The sequence below is a fragment of the Meriones unguiculatus genome, chromosome 18, assembly GCF_030254825.1.
Source record: "Meriones unguiculatus strain TT.TT164.6M chromosome 18, Bangor_MerUng_6.1, whole genome shotgun sequence".
Lineage (NCBI taxonomy): Eukaryota > Metazoa > Chordata > Mammalia > Rodentia > Muridae > Meriones > Meriones unguiculatus.
The window spans coordinates 595,547-601,818 of NC_083365.1; the positions used below are offsets into that span (position 1 = coordinate 595,547).

The 6,272-nt window shown below is 38.4% G+C and overlaps 1 pseudogene; it reads left to right on the top strand.

Annotated features, from left to right (window-relative positions):
* The first annotated feature begins 232 nt into the window (after window positions 1–232).
* LOC132649073 (immunoglobulin kappa variable 4-1-like) lies at window positions 233–3,164 on the top strand (annotated as a pseudogene).
* Window positions 3,165–6,272: the final 3,108 nt, after the last annotated feature.

Here is a 6,272-nt window from a genome sequence, read left to right on the forward strand (position 1 = left end):
AACAGACTAGGATCAGAAGGAAGAGAAAGAATCCCTCCCCTACCAGTGGACTTGGGGAGGGGCATACATGGAGAAGTGGGAGAGAGGGCTTGTGAGGGGAGGAGGGAGGTAACTAGAGGAGGGATACAAAGTAAATAAACTGTGATTAAAAATAAAATTAAATTAAAATTAAAAATGTAATTTGCTTTTGGTAGATAAGGCCATGAGTTGTTTTATAACCAACAGATTAATGATGCACATTGTTGAGAGATTGTCTCCATATATAGATCAGATTGGCACAGATGTTGGTATGTTCTCCAGTCTGGCCTCAAACTCATAAGTCTCCTGCTTTTGTATCTCCAGTTCTGGGAGTACAGATGTGAATTGCCACTCCTTGCCATGATACTTGATTTATTTATTTTTCTCTTTTTACTTTATACATAATTCTGGCTCTATAATTAATTTCTTATATATACTTTCTGATTTCAATAATGTGAAGTCCTAGCAGGTTCTGTGATTACTCTTATCTCTACAGGTTTTTAATACATAGGCAAACTTTTGTTTTTCACCATTTGGGTAACAGCAATCACTGATGTAGTGTTCTATTGTTCTCTATAAAATCATTAAGTAGGCTAGGATGTCTGTGTCCCCTTCTGGAGAGAATTACCTGTTCGCAATATCAGAAGCCCATCTTAATCCAGTTTCAATACTGCTACTTTCTAAATTACACTAACATTAGTATTTGTTTCATAAAAACTCATGGCAGTGTTGGTCTACAGAAAAGACTTCATGAAAAACATGTTTTTGTCTTCCATTTCTTCATAGTTAGACCCCTCTTTCAATTTCCTGAAGTTGTGGGGAGGCGACTTGAATGTTTCTACTTGTTTTCCTTTGCTTTGAGATTAAAGTTGCTCTGATTTCAGTCTTAAATTAATGTTCACCTGGATTTTCACAGTGAATTTTGGGCTACTCTTTGCATCTTAGTCACTTGTTTATCTCAGAAAATAGAGTCCAAATGTCTGTTCTCTGTCTTCAGTACAAGAGTGGCTTTGGAGCTGAGTAATATTGAACACATTTAACCTCAATTCTCTTTTTTCCTTTCATCTTTTCTTCCGTCTATGTTCTCTTTCTTTTATGGCATGTTTATGACTTCGTTTCTTTTGTTTGTTCTGATTTTTTGAATATATCTTATAATTTCCCTAAGTATGTCAATCTGAGATAGCTCTATTAATGTTTCTACAGAAGTCATTTGATTTCGGCAGGTCTTGGATTTTAACCTAGATCTGCTGTTAGAGCACCTAGTACTTTTCTGTTTGAGAGCTGTAAGACAGTCTTATTCAGTGATTGCTCATGTTCTCTGTAATAGTATTTTTAAGTATTGATTGACATCATCTACACTCACAGACACTGTGCAGGCATTTGCTTATGCACTTGCTGACTGCTTTACATAAACTCCCTACAGTCCAACCCATAAACCAGGCCTTTGCAGTTAACACTGAGGTGCATCAGACAGCAGTGGGGAGCAAGATGAACTCACAGACCCAGGTTCCCATATCCCTGCTGCTTTGGGTGTCTGGTGAGAAACTCAAAATGTTATAATCTTTGCAGAGTCACTTCTTTGTAGACAAAAAACTTAGAGTGTGCCACGCTTAATATTTCTTACATAATAAAACTCTGACAACATGATAGTACAAAGATGTTAAATGTGGCTAGTTGTTCACAAAATTAACCTTTCTAAAAACAAAACAAAATTAATATATACTGGGATATTAATAATCTAAGTTAAATCACAGAAGCATCTTATGTGTGTCTAACTATTTCATAAAATTATTTCCCTCTAGTTCAATCAAAGTAAAATGATAGCTGTAATTTGCAAAGGATGTTTTAAGTATTTACAAATACAAACTTATATGAGTGTCTATTTAGGCAATATGGCAACAAATAAAATATTTTCTTCTTAAAGCAACTTTATATCAGAGTATGTAATTTATGGTCAGTGGTTGCCTTTGTTAGTTTAACTGTCCTATAATGTTATAGATAGAAGGCATTAAAGGCCAAGGTCCAATTTTTAAAATATGCATTGTAATATAGAAGGCAGATAATTACTCAGAACTCCAGCAATCTTATCAGTACATTAATATTACTACTTTATATGCAGGGTATGCAGCACAGAGAATATTTGTAAAAACAACTCTGTGGTGTCGCTCAAGCACTTGCTACTCTTCACTTAATGCCCACCCAGGTTAACTTCTATCAGTTTCATGGTTCACTTTGAGAAATTAAATACTTTTCACAGTTTAAATCGCGTTATAGATATTTTGCTGTAGAGTATATTGAATGATACTATCTATGTACAAGGTAATAATGTTTATACATGTTGACTAACATATTGTATCTCAGGTAGATTCAGAGCTGATTTTCAACCCTAGCATTTATCATCCGAGGGCTGCAAAGCAGAGCATGTTTGGATGTGTGTAACAGGAACATGGCAGAGCACACTGCACATTTGAGGAATGCAGAGGCAGTCGCCAGGGAAGCTGTGCTCTGTTTGATGAGTTCATGTTTGGACATCACTTGTATCCTGATTCCAGAAAATTAAACTTTGAAAGCACAATTGTAATGACTAAAATTCATTAGATTTAATTTCATTAAAATTTTATAAAGAAAAAAAAAGATGTTAAATGACAAATTTCAATTGCTTTACAATCTGTGTTTGTGTTTATATTCATATTTATTGTGTGTTTCTGATTGCAGGTACCTGTGCAGGCATTGTGATGACTCAGTCTCCATCCTCCCTGGCTGTGTCAGCAGGAGAGAAGGTCACCATTAGCTGCAGGTCCAGTCAGAGTCTTTATTACAGTGACAACCAAAAGAATTTATTGTCCTGGTACCAGCAGAAACCAGGGCACTCTCTTAAACTGCTGGTCTACTGGGCATCCACTCTGCACACTGGGGTCCCTGATCGCTTTACAGGCAGTGGATCTGGGACAGATTTCACTCTCAGCATCAGCACTGTGCAGGCTGAAGAACTGGCAGTTTATTACTGTCAGAATAGTTTCAGTATTCCTCTCACAGTGCTTCGGCCTCCAACACAAACCTCCTTGAAAGTCTCACCAGATGCCTGCACCACACACAGCCCTGGACCTGCACACTTCTCCCTTCTGCCTGATGGCAGGTGTGCCTGAAAACATGCTGAAAAATTTTGCAGAGCCCCTTACTAAATTATAGGTTTAACGATTCTTATGTCTTCTTTATGAAAATACTTTATATGAATATGCAAAAAACTCAGTTTTTTATTTGTATTCCATCTGTAACACATTACTACAAACTCTGTTGTTTGAATATAAGAGATTTTCTTTTCTTTTTACAATATTGGAGTTCTGATATCCACCATAGTGATGGTGATGGAAAAAAATTATTTCTATTTAGAGGCACTAAGAAAGAGTATGTTTCTTGGTTTTTCTAGATTATATAGTACTTTCCTTCCTTCCTTTCTTCCTTCCTTGCTTCCTTCGTGGTGCCCATATCTCTGCTTATTCATTTACTTTCCATAAAGCATTTTAATTTTTATTACATTTTAGTTAATTACCTATGTCTGCATGCATCTGAGTGTGCATTAGTGTGTCTGTGTATGCATATTTATAGGTGTACATTGGACATGACATGAAGGTCAGAGGAGAATTTAGATCTGAATCTTTTTCTGTTTTGTGTCTGGGGATCAACTCAGGTTTGATATCAGGCTTGGCAAAAAGTGTCTTTGCATTTGAGTTATCTTGCTGCCTCTTAAAGTCTATTGTGGGTGTTAACTCATTGAATACAGTTTCATGAAAGCAATGTCTTTCCAATAGATCATATATTTTGCCCATATGCACTAACCCTCATTTTGCTTTCCATTTCCTGGTATTTCTTCTTTCCTGTCAGGAGGTACTCAGGGAAAGGGATTCAGGAGACATCTGGGATTACTGGAAGGCAACTTAGGTTTTATTTTTTCCCCAATGTCTACAATAGAGCGAAATCTGAGGCAGAGATTGAGCCTCTCGAACTTCTTCCTCTAACTGACACCCCACTTTTCTATGCTGCTTTTATATCTCTCAAAACTCTGGCATGGTATGAAAGAGGCTTCACTGCTGTCATCCCTTAAATATTTACCTGTCCTGGTTAAGGAGATCTCCTACAGGATCTTTATGAAAATTAACTGCAGTTCAGATGAATTAATGATACATTTCCTGTTTTGATTTAAACAAAGGTCAGAAGTTAAGAAGTTAGATAGCTGATAGAAATTCATCAACTAAAATAAAATAAAAACCTCTGTGAGACTCCAGATGCCAAGTACATACATCTCACTGGAGAGAGGTTAGGCTTGACACAGATTTATTGTCCCAAAATGAACATTCCTTTGGATCAGTGGGTCTCAATATGCATTAGGGCATCTAGAAATTATTGTTTTAAACCTTAGATGAGCTTGTGAATCCAGAGATATTTAAAGAATCTCTTAATGCATAGAAATGCAAACAATTGTTTGGCCATATAGCCTATGGCATGGACTTTATTTACACATGACATGAATTATTATTATTATTTTTTTTTTTTGTTTTTTTTTTTTTGTTTTTTTTGATTTGCATTTCCATGATTAATTGTTTTTAACATTTCTTTTTTTTTTTCAATGCAGTTTATTCAGGAACATTGAACAATCCTCGGACCCCGGGGAAAGCCAGCCCACAGCTTAAATAGCCTCTGGGTAGCCAACCCAGGCGTGCCACGGGGGCAATGCAGATAGGTCCACATACATAGAAGCAAGCCAGATCCTCAGCCTTAGCCAAATGTGGAGTTGTTCGTGACAGAGAGCACTCACCATCGGGAAGGTGGAAGGCGGAAACCAGCTCCATCTTTAAGGCATAGCATTCCGCAGCTCTCTACAGTTCCCCCTTTTTGTTTTAGACGCATCAGGCAAGAGTAGAGGTCTGATCTCTGATATTAGAAATAAATTGGGACTTTGTACAGATGTTCATTTAGGTGTCATCCACCCAAAGAGCATCAGACCCGTCCGATACCTTTTTCTCAGAGGCGGGACCTGGGGCATCAACCCGCATGCAATCAGACATGCTCTTCTCTGGGTCCAAAGCGGCTGACCCTGAGTGCAGTGCTTAGCCTCGCATCCTGAGCGTATCATTTTAGCTTTTTATGGTATCCAACCATGCTTGGGGAGAATGTCCTGCTTCAATGGCTGTAAAGGCCTGAATGATCATGGCTGCATCACACTGTTGTGAGACTCTAATCTTGCATATATACCACAGGCAAACCAAGGAGACCAACACCAGAAGGCCTGTTAACACTCCCATGCCCACCCATTCCTTCAGATGATTCATGGCTGCAGCAATCCATGGTGATAATCCTGTGGCTAGTCCTGCGTCCACTCCGGTAGAATTTACTGTGACTATGGCCACTCTCAGCTGCTCCATCGTAGTATCGAATTCTCCAGTCCAATTACCTAAAATATAGCTCAACAATTGTTTAGACAGATTTGCAGCGCAGGAGAAATTCTCATGTTGTATGCTAGTGACACAAAGTCCAGCATACTTTCATTGACAGCCAGGTTGAGCGATTTGACATAGGGTATCAATTTGCTCCTGCAAGAGGTCAAATCTGATTGAACACCATCAAGCTTCCTTTTAGTTGAGCATTAATTTCTTTATGTACAACTAAGGAATGAGCTACATTGGCTAAATGATTATTCAGGGTCTGAGCCGTCTGCCCAGTATGACTCATGGCTAATGCCCTGGTGGTAGCTCCAACAGCCACCAATGAGATGGTAGTAACAATGGTGGCTGTAGTTCCAAGATCCCTTTTCTGTCTGAAGAGAGTCATAGCGTGAGGGGCATCAATGGGCATAGGCACCCAGTGAGGCATGCGAGTAACCAGGGCATACCTAACTTTACTAGCATTCCAGCATTGGGCAAAAAAGCAAGTATCATTACCACAATTACTTGGCTCTATCTGGCTAATAATGAATAAAAATGGGGGATATAGACAAACAGGTGTGGGCTTATAGGAAATATTATGAGAAGCCTTAACCCCTCGTTGGAACATCCTGCATCAGTTCTAGAACTAGCAGTGGTGGTGTCCGAGGTCTGAGTAGGTTCAGGAGACCATTGCCCCCAGGGGCGAGACGTGCTCCATGTAAATTGACTAACTCCATGTTTTCCTCCAATTTTGAAAGTCATTTAAGGTTCTTAAATTATTTTTTTCCCTTTTTTCTTAAATTTTTCATCAATTACACTTTATTCATTCTGCAT